This window comes from Hyla sarda, chromosome 1, assembly GCF_029499605.1.
Source record: "Hyla sarda isolate aHylSar1 chromosome 1, aHylSar1.hap1, whole genome shotgun sequence".
Taxonomy (NCBI): domain Eukaryota; kingdom Metazoa; phylum Chordata; class Amphibia; order Anura; family Hylidae; genus Hyla; species Hyla sarda.
Window position 1 is genome coordinate 646,318 of NC_079189.1, and position 12,142 is coordinate 658,459.

Genomic DNA, 12,142 nt, shown 5'->3' on the forward strand with positions numbered 1-12,142 from the left:
TCATGTAATCTCCTTACTACTGGGGTGACACACTGTAACAAACCTCCTCCTCATGTAATCTCCTTACTACCGGGGTGACACACTGTAACAAACCTCCTCCTTATGTAATCTCCTTACTACTGGGGTGACACACTGTAACAAACCTCCTCCTCATGTAATCTTCTTACTACTGGGGTGACACACTGTAACAAACCTCCGCCTCATGTAATCTCCTTACTACTGGGGTGACACACTGTAACAAACCTCCTCCTCATGTAATCTCCTTACTACTGGGGTGACACACTGTAACAAACCTCCTCCTTATGTAATCTCCTTACTACTGGGGTGACACACTGTAACAAACCTCCTCCTCATGTAATCTTCTTACTACTGGGGTGACACACTGTAACAAACCTCCTCCTCATGTAATCTCCTTACTACTGGGGTGACACACTGTAACAAACCTCCTCCTCATGTAATCTTCTTACTACTGGGGTGACACACTGTAACAAACCTCCGCCTCATGTAATCTCCTTACTACTGGGGTGACACACTGTAACAAACCTCCTCCTTATGTAATCTCCTTACTACTGGGGTGACACACTGTAACAAACCTCCTCCTCATGTAATCTTCTTACTACTGGGGTGACACACTGTAACAAACCTCCTCCTCATGTAATCTCCTTACTACTGGGGTGACACACTGTAACAAACCTCCTCCTCGTGTAATCTCCTTACTACTGGGGTGACACACTGTAACAAACCTCCTCCTCATGTAATCTCCTTACTACTGGGGTGACACACTGTAACAAACCTCCTCCTCATGTAATCTCCTTACTACTGGGGTGACACACTGTAACAAACCTCCTCCTCATGTAATCTCCTTACTACTGGGGTGACACACTGTAACAAACCTCCTCCTCCTCATGTAATCTCCTTACTACTGGGGTGACACACTGTAACAAACCTCCTCCTCATGTAATCTCCTTGGGGGATATTTATCAAACTGTGTGAGAGAATAAATAGAGAGATTTTCCCACAGCGACCAATCACAGCTCAGCTTTCACTTTACCAGAGCTAGTTAGCTGAGCTGTGATTGGTCGCTGTGGGAAAATCTCTCTCTTTATTCTCTCACACAGTTTGATAAATCTGGGCACTTGACGATTAGTGGTGAAGGACCTGTGAGGAAGGTCATGTGACAGGAGTAGGCGTGGCTCAGCAGTAGGATAGAATTAGTGGTAAAGGACCTGTGAAGATGGTCATGTGACAGGAGTGGGCGGGGCTCAGCAGCAGGAGAGGATTAGTGGTGAAGGACCTGTGAGGAAGGTCATGTGACAGGAGTAGGCGTGGCTCAGCAGTAGGATAGAATTAGTGGTAAAGGACCTGTGAAGATGGTCATGTGACAGGAGTGGGCGGGGCTCAGCAGCAGGAGAGGATTAGTGGTGAAGGACCTGTGAAGATGGTCATGTGACAGGAGTGGGTGGGGCTCAGCAGTGGGAGAGGATTAGTGGTGAAGGACCTGTGAGGTTGGTCATGTGACAGTAGTGGGCGGGGCTCAGTAGCAGAAGAGGATTAGTGGTGAAGGACCTGTGAAGATGGTCATGTGACAGGAGTTGGTGGGGCTCAGCAGTAGGAGAAGATTAGAGGTGGAGGACCTGTGAGGATAGTCATGTGACAGTAGTGGGCGGAGCTCAGCAGTATGAGAAGATTAGTGGTGAAGGACCTGAGAGGATAGTCATGTGACAGGAGTGGGTGGGGCTAAGCAGTAGGAGAGTATTAGTGGTGAAGGACCTGTGAGGATGGTCATGTGACAGGAGTGGGCGGGGCTCAGCAGTAGGATGGGATTAGTGGTGAAGGACCTGTGAGGATGGTCATGTGACAGGAGTGGGTGGGGCTCAGCTGGGAGGAGGTGCAGTGTGTGAGGTAAGATTCCATGAGGATTTTGTTATATTGGAGATTTATCAGGACATTTATGAAGCTTTTTTCTTCTCTGGGTCCGTGCGACTTTTTGTGCGAATATTGGTGAGTGGTGAGTGCGCCCATCAGGTTCTTCACCCCCTGTATCCCGGGTATTCCTGTAGGAACCAACCGGTTTTATGGCTCCTCGGCTGATATCCGGGTGATCACCTATATGGGCTCCAGGGGCCCCTAATAACTTCACTGATAAGAGACATTACACCTGGAACCTTATAGAAGCCTTATGGCCAGAGGTGAAGGGTTTGGTTTATTGGGGCCTCTATACACTGCGAGACCGGCTTGTGATGGAGCAAATCCTCCTGATATATGATGTGACCCCTGTATAATATATATAATAAGTGAGGATGTGTATGTGATATATGATGTGACCCCTGTATGATATATATAATAAGTGAGGATGTGTATGTGATATATGATGTGACCCCTGTATGATATATATAATAAGTGAGGATGTGTATGTGATATATGATGTGATCCCTGTATGATATATATATAATAAGTGAGGATGTGTATGTGATATATGATGTGATCCCTGTATAATATATATATAATAAGTGAGGATGTGTATGTGATATTTGATGTGATCCCTGTATAATATATATATAATAAGTGAGGATGTGTATGTTATATATGATGTGACCCCTGTATGATATATATATAATAAGTGAGGATGTGTATGTGACATATGATGTGACCCCTGTATAATATATATAATAAGTGAGGATGTGTATGTGATATATGATGTGATCCCTGTATGATATATATAATAAGTGAGGATATGTATGTGATATATGATGTGATCCCTGTATGATATATATAATAAGTTAGGATGTGTATGTGATATATGATGTGATCCCTGTATGATATATATAATAAGTGAGGATGTGTATGTGATATATGATGTGATCCCTGTATGATATATATATATATAATAAGTGAGGATGTGTATGTGACATATGATGTGACCCCTGTATGATATATATATAAGTGAGGATGTGTATGTGATATATGATGTGATCCCTGTATGATATATATAATAAGTGAGGATGTGTATGTGATATATGATGTGATCCCTGTATGATATATACATAAGTGAGGATGTGTATGTGATATATGATGTGATCCCTGTATAATATATATAATAAGTGAGGATGTGTATGTGATATATGATGTGATCCCTGTATAATATATATAATAAGTGAGGATGTGTATGTGATATATGATGTGACCCCTGTATGATATATATAATAAGTGAGGATGTGTATGTGATATATGATGTGATCCCTGTATGATATATATATATAATAAGTGAGGATGTGTATGTGATATATGATGTGATCCCTGTATGATATATATAAGTGAGGATGTGTATGTGATATATGATGTGACCCCTGTATTATATATATAATAAGTGAGGATGTGTATGTGATATATGATGTGACCCCTGTATGATATGTATAATAAGTGAGGATGTGTATGTGATATATGATGTGATCCCTGTATGATATATATAATAAGTGAGGATGTGTATGTGATATATGATGTGACCCCTGTATGATATGTATAATAAGTGAGGATGTGTATGTGATATATGATGTGACCCCTGTATAATATATATAATAAGTGAGGATGTGTATGTGATATATGATGTGATCCCTGTATAATATATATAATAAGTGAGGATGTGTATGTGATATATGATGTGATCCCTGTATGATATATATATATATATAAGTGAGGATGTGTATGTGATATATGATGTGACCCCTGTATGATATATATAATAAGTGAGGATGCGTATGTGATATATGATGTGATCCCTGTATGATATATATAATAAGTGAGGATGTATATGTGATATATGATGTGATCCCTGTATGATATATAATAAGTGAGGATGTGTATGTGATATATGATGTGACCCCTGTATGATATATATAATAAGTGAGGATGCGTATGTGATATATGATGTGATCCCTGTATGATATATATAATAAGTGAGGATGTGTATGTGATATATGATGTGATCCTTGTATGATATTTATAATAAGTGAGGATGTGTATGTGATATATGATGTGATCCCTGTATGATATTTATAATAAGTGAGGATGTGTATGTGATATATGATGTGACCCCTGTATAATATATATAATAAGTGAGGATGTGTATGTGATATATGATGTGACCCCTGTATGATATATATAATAAGTGAGGATGTATATGTGATATATGATGTGACCCCTGTATGATATATATATAATAAGTGAGGATGTGTATGTGATATATGATGTGATCCCTGTATAATATATATATATATATATATAATAAGTGAGGATGTGTATGTGACGTATGATGTGATCCCTGTATAATATATATATATAATAAGTGAGGATGTGTATGTGATATATGATGTGATCCCTGTATAATATATATATATATAATAAGTGAGGATGTGTATGTGATATATGATGTGATCCCTGTATAATATATATATATAATAAGTGAGGATGTGTATGTGACATATGATGTGACCCCTGTATGATATATATATATGTGAGGATGTGTATGTGACATATGATGTGACCCCTGTATGATATATATAATAAGTGAGGATGTGTATGTGATATATGATGTGACCCCTGTATGATATATATATAATAAGTGAGGATGTGTATGTGATATATGATGTGACCCCTGTATAATATATATAATAAGTGAGGATGTGTATGTGATATATGATGTGACCCCTGTATAATATATATATAATAAGTGAGGATGTGTATGTGATATATGATGTGACCCCTGTATAATTGAGGATGTGTATGTGATATATGATGTGACCCCTGTATAATATATATAATAAGTGAGGATGTGTATGTGATATATGATGTGACCCCTGTATGATATATATATAAGTGAGGATGTGTATGTGATATATGATGTGACCCCTGTATGATATATATAATAAGTGAGGATGTGTATGTGATATATGATGTGACCCCTGTATGATATATATAATAAGTGAGGATGTGTATGTGATATATGATGTGATCCCTGTATGATATATATAATAAGTGAGGATGTGTATGTGATATATGATGTGACCCCTGTATGATATATATAATAAGTGAGGATGTGTATGTGATATATGATGTGACCCCTGTATGATATATATAATAAGTGAGGATGTGTATGTGATATATGATGTGATCCCTGTATGATATATATAATAAGTGAGGATGTGTATGTGATATATGATGTGATCCCTGTATGATATATATCATAAGTGAGGATGTGTATGTGACATATGATGTGATCCTTGTATGATATATATATAAGTGAGGATGTGTATGTGATATATGATGTGATCCCTCTATGATATATATAATAAGTGAGGATGTGTATGTGATATATGATGTGATCCCTGTATGATATATATAATAAGTGAGGATGTGTATGTGATATATGATGTGATCCCTGTATGATATATATAATAAGTGAGGATGTGTATGTGATATATGATGTGATCCCTGTATGATATATATAATAAGTGAGGATGTGTATGTGATATATGATGTGATCCCTGTATAATATATATATAATAAGTGAGGATGTGTATGTGACATATGATGTGATCCCGGTATAATATATATAATAAGTGAGGATGTGTATGTGATATATGATATATGATGTGACCCCTGTATGATATATATATAATAAGTGAGGATGTGTATGTGACATATGATGTGATCCCGGTATAATATATATAATAAGTGAGGATGTGTATGTGATATATGATGTGACCCCTGTATGATATATATAATAAGTGAGGATGTGTATGTGATATATGATGTGATCCCTGTATGATATATATAATAAGTGAGGATGTGTATGTGATATATGATGTGACCCCTGTATGATATATATAATAAGTGAGGATGTGTATGTGATATATGATGTGACCCCTGTATGATATATATAATAAGTCAGGATGTGTATGTGATATATGATGTGATCCCTGTATGATATATATATATAAAGTGAGGATGTGTATGTGATATATGATGTGATCCCTCTATGATATATATAATAAGTGAGGATGTGTATGTGATATATGATGTGATCCCTGTATGATATATATAATAAGTGAGAATGTGTATGTGATATATGATGTGACCCCTGTATAATATATATATAATAAGTGAGGATGTGTATGTGACATATGATGTGATCCCGGTATAATATATATAATAAGTGAGGATGTGTATGTGATATATGATATATGATGTGACCCCTGTATGATATATATATAATAAGTGAGGATGTGTATGTGACATATGATGTGATCCCGGTATAATATATATAATAAGTGAGGATGTGTATGTGATATATGATGTGACCCCTGTATGATATATATAATAAGTGAGGATGTGTATGTGATATATGATGTGACCCCTGTATGATATATATATAAGTGAGGATGTGTATGTGATATATGATGTGATCCCTGTATGATATATATATAAGTGAGGATGTGTATGTGATATATGATGTGATCCCTGTATAATATATATATAATAAGTGAGGATGTGTATGTGATATATGATGTGACCCCTGTATGATATATATAATAAGTGAGGATGTGTATGTGACATATGATGTGATCCCTGTATGATATATAATAAGTGAGGATGTGTATGTGATATATGATGTGATCCCTGTATGATATATATAATAAGTGAGGATGTGTATGTGATATATGATGTGATCCCTGTATGATATATATAATAAGTGAGGATGTGTATGTGACATATGATGTGATCCCTGTATGAGATATATATAATAAGTGAGGATGTGTATGTGACATATGATGTGATCCCGGTATAATATATATAATAAGTGAGGATGTGTATGTGATATATGATGTGACCCCTGTATGATATATATAATAAGTGAGGATGTGTATGTGATATATGATGTGACCCCTGTATGATATATATAATAAGTCAGGATGTGTATGTGATATATGATGTGATCCCTGTATGATATATATATATAAAGTGAGGATGTGTATGTGATATATGATGTGATCCCTCTATGATATATATAATAAGTGAGGATGTGTATGTGATATATGATGTGATCCCTGTATGATATATATAATAAGTGAGAATGTGTATGTGATATATGATGTGACCCCTGTATAATATATATATAATAAGTGAGGATGTGTATGTGACATATGATGTGATCCCGGTATAATATATATAATAAGTGAGGATGTGTATGTGATATATGATATATGATGTGACCCCTGTATGATATATATATAATAAGTGAGGATGTGTATGTGACATATGATGTGATCCCGGTATAATATATATAATAAGTGAGGATGTGTATGTGATATATGATGTGACCCCTGTATGATATATATAATAAGTGAGGATGTGTATGTGATATATGATGTGACCCCTGTATGATATATATATAAGTGAGGATGTGTATGTGATATATGATGTGATCCCTGTATGATATATATATAAGTGAGGATGTGTATGTGATATATGATGTGATCCCTGTATAATATATATATAATAAGTGAGGATGTGTATGTGATATATGATGTGACCCCTGTATGATATATATAATAAGTGAGGATGTGTATGTGACATATGATGTGATCCCTGTATGATATATAATAAGTGAGGATGTGTATGTGATATATGATGTGATCCCTGTATGATATATATAATAAGTGAGGATGTGTATGTGATATATGATGTGATCCCTGTATGATATATATAATAAGTGAGGATGTGTATGTGACATATGATGTGATCCCTGTATGAGATATATATAATAAGTGAGGATGTGTATGTGACATATGATGTGATCCCGGTATAATATATATAATAAGTGAGGATGTGTATGTGATATATGATGTGACCCCTGTATGATATATATAATAAGTGAGGATGTGTATGTGATATATGATGTGACCCCTGTATGATATATATAATAAGTGAGGATGTGTATGTGATATATGATGTGACCCCTGTATGATATATATAATAAGTGAGGATGTGTATGTGATATATGATGTGATCCCTGTATGATATATATAAGTGAGGATGTGTATGTGACATATGATGTGACCCCTGTATGATATATATATATATGTGAGGATGTGTATGTGATATATGATGTGATCCCTGTATGATATATATAATAAGTGAGGATGTGTATGTGATATATGATGTGATCCCTGTATAATATATATAATAAGTGAGGATGTGTATGTGATATATGATGTGATCCCTGTATGATATATATATATAATAAGTGAGGATGTGTATGTGATATATGATGTTACCCCTGTATGATATATATATAATAAGTGAGGATGTGTATGTGACATATGATGTGACCCCTGTATGATATATATATATAATAAGTGAGGATGTGTATGTGATATATGATGTGATCCCTGTATGATATATATATATATAATAAGTGAGGATGTGTATGTGATATATGATGTGACCCCTGTATGATATATATATAATAAGTGAGGATGTGTATGTGACATATGATGTGATCCCTGTATGAGATATATATAATAAGTGAGGATGTGTATGTGATATATGATGTGACCCCTGTATGATATATATATATATATATATAATAAGTGAGGATGTGTATGTGATATATGATGTGATCCCTGTATGATATATATATATATATAATAAGTGAGGATGTGTATGTGATATATGATGTGACCCCTGTATGATATATATATATAATAAGTGAGGATGTGTATGTGATATATGATGTGATCCCTGTATGATATATATAATAAGTGAGGATGTGTATGTGACATATGATGTGATCCCTGTATGAGATATATATAATAAGTGAGGATGTGTATGTGATATATGATGTGACCCCTGTATGATATATATATATAATAAGTGAGGATGTGTATGTGATATATGATGTGACCCCTGTATAATATATATAATAAGTGAGGAAGTGTATGTGACATATGATGTGGTCCCTGTATGATATATATATCATAAGTGAGGATGTGTATGTGACATATGATGTGATCCCTGTATGATATATATAATAAGTGAGGATGTGTATGTGACATATGATGTGACCCCTGTATGATATATATAATAAGTGAGGATGTGTATGTGATATATGATGTGACCCCTGTATGATATATATAATAACTGAGGATGTGTATGTGATATGATGTGACCCCTGTATTATATATAATAAGTGAGGATGTGTATGTGATATATGATGTGACCCCTGTATGATATATATAATAAGTGAGGATGTGTATGTGATATATGATGTGATCCCTGTATGATATATAATAAGTGAGGATGTGTATGTGATATATGATGTGATCCCTGTATAATATATATATTAAGTGAGGATGTGTATGTGACATATGATGTGACCCCTGTATGATATATATATATATATATATATCACATACACCTCCTCACTTATTATAGATATTATACAGGGGTCACATCAAAAATCACATACACATCCTCACTTATTATATATATCATACAGGGATCACATCATATGTCATCTACACATCCTCACTTATTATATATATCATACAGGGATCACATCATATGTCATCTACACATCCTCACTTATTATATATATCATACAGGGATCACATCATATATCACATACAAATCCTCACTTATTATATATATATATATCATACAGGGATCACATCATATATAACATACACATCCTCACTTATTATATCATACAGGGATCACATCATATATCACATACACATCCTCACTTATTATATATAGTATACAGGGATCACATCATATATCACATACACATCCTCACTTATATATATATCATACAGGGATCACATCATATATCACATACACATCCTCACTTATTATATATATCATACAGGGATCACATCATATATCACATACACATCCTCACTTATTATATATATCATACAGGGGTCACATCATATATCACATACACATCCTCACTTATTATATATATATCATACAGGGATCACATCATATATCACATACACATCCTCGCTTATTATATATATATCATACAGGGGTCACATCATATATCACATACACATCCTCACTTATTATATATATTATACAGGGATCACATCATATATCACATACACATCCTCACTTATTATATATATCATACAGGGATCACATCATATATCACATGCACATCCTCACTTATATATATATCATACAGGGATCACATCATATATCACATACACATCCTCACTTATTATATATATCATACAGGGATCACATCATATATCACATACACATCCTCACTTATATATATATCATACAGGGGTCACATCATATATCACATACACATCCTCACTTATTATATATATCATACAGGGGTCACATCATATATCACATACACATCCTCACTTATTATATATATATATATATCATACAGGGATCACATCATATATCACATACACATCCTCACTTATTATATATATCATACAGGGATCACATCATATATCACATACATATCCTCACTTATTATATATATCATACAGGGATCACATCATATATCACATACACATCCTCACTTATTATACATATCATACAGGGGTCACATCATATATCACATACACATCCTCACTTATTATATATATATCATACAGGGGTCACATCATATATCACATACACATCCTCACTTATTATATATATCATGCAGGGGTCACATCATATATCACATACACATCCTCACTTATTATATATATCATACAGGGATCACATCATATATCACATACACATCCTCACTTATATGATGTGATCCCTGTATGATATATATATAAGTGAGGATGTGTATGTGATATATGATGTGATCCCTGTATGATATATATAATAAGTGAGGATGTGTATGTGATATATGATGTGACCCCTGCATGATATATATAATAAGTGAGGATGTGTATGTGATATATGATGTGACCCCTGTATGATATATATATAATAAGTGAGGATGTGTATGTAATATATGATGTTGTCCCTGTATGATATATATATAAGTGAGGATGTGTATGTGATATATGATGTGATCCCTGTATAATATATATAAGTGAGGATGTGTATGTGATATATGATGTGATCCCTGTATAATATATATATATATAAGTGAGGATGTGTATGTGATATATGATGTGACCCCTGTATAATATATATAATAAGTGAGGATGTGTGTGATATATGATGTGACCCCTGTATAATATATATAATAAGTGAGGATGTGTATGTGATATATGATATGATCCCTGTATGATATATATAATAAGTGAGGATGTGTATGTGATATATGATGTGACCCCTGTATGATATATATAATAAGTGAGGATGTGTATGTGATATATGATGTGATCCCTGTATGATATATATATAAGTGAGGATGTGTATGTGATATATGATGTGATCCCTGTATGATATATATATATATATATAAGTGAGGCTGTGTATGTGATATATGATGTGACCCCTGTATGATATATATAATAAGTGAGGATGTGTATGTGATATATGATGTGATCCCTGTATATATATATATAATAAGTGAGGATGTGTATGTGATATATGATGTGATCCCTGTATGATATATATAATAAGTGAGGATGTGTATGTGATATATGATGTGACCCCTGTATGATATATATAATAATTGAGGATTTGTATGTGATATATGATGTGACCCCTGTATGATATATATAATAAGTGAGGATGTGTATGTGATATATGATGTGATCCCTGTATGATATATATATAATAAGTGAGGATGTGTATGTGATATATGATGTGACCCCTGTATGATATATATAATAAGTGAGGATGTGTATGTGATATATGATGTGACCCCTGTATGATATATATAATAAGTGAGGATGTGTATGTGATATATGATGTGATCCCTGTATGATATATATAATAAGTGAGGATGTGTATGTGACATATGATGTGACCCCTGTATAATATATATATATATATAATAAGTGAGGATGTGTATGTGATATATGATGTGACCCCTGTATAATATATATAATAAGTGAGGATGTGTATGTGATATATGATGTGATCCCTGTATATATATATATAA

At 33.9% G+C, this 12,142-nt stretch overlaps 2 protein-coding genes across 5 annotated transcripts in view; one reads left to right on the top strand and one right to left on the bottom strand.

The window, feature by feature from the left end:
• Window positions 1–12,142, bottom strand: part of LOC130277649 (zinc finger protein 569-like) — a 614,204-nt gene that overhangs the window by 470,852 nt on the left and 131,210 nt on the right. The window lies entirely within an intron of this gene.
• The window catches only part of LOC130276864 (zinc finger protein 84-like), a 66,876-nt gene continuing 56,539 nt past the window's right edge, over window positions 1,806–12,142 (top strand). For 2 of the 3 annotated variants that reach the window (XM_056526858.1, XM_056527016.1), the window contains exon 1: window positions 1,870–2,001. The gene's annotated coding sequence lies outside the window, so the exon portion shown is untranslated. Of the gene's footprint in view, window positions 2,002–12,142 lie in introns of all 3 variants that reach the window. The other variant, XM_056526931.1, reaches the window with a different exon arrangement.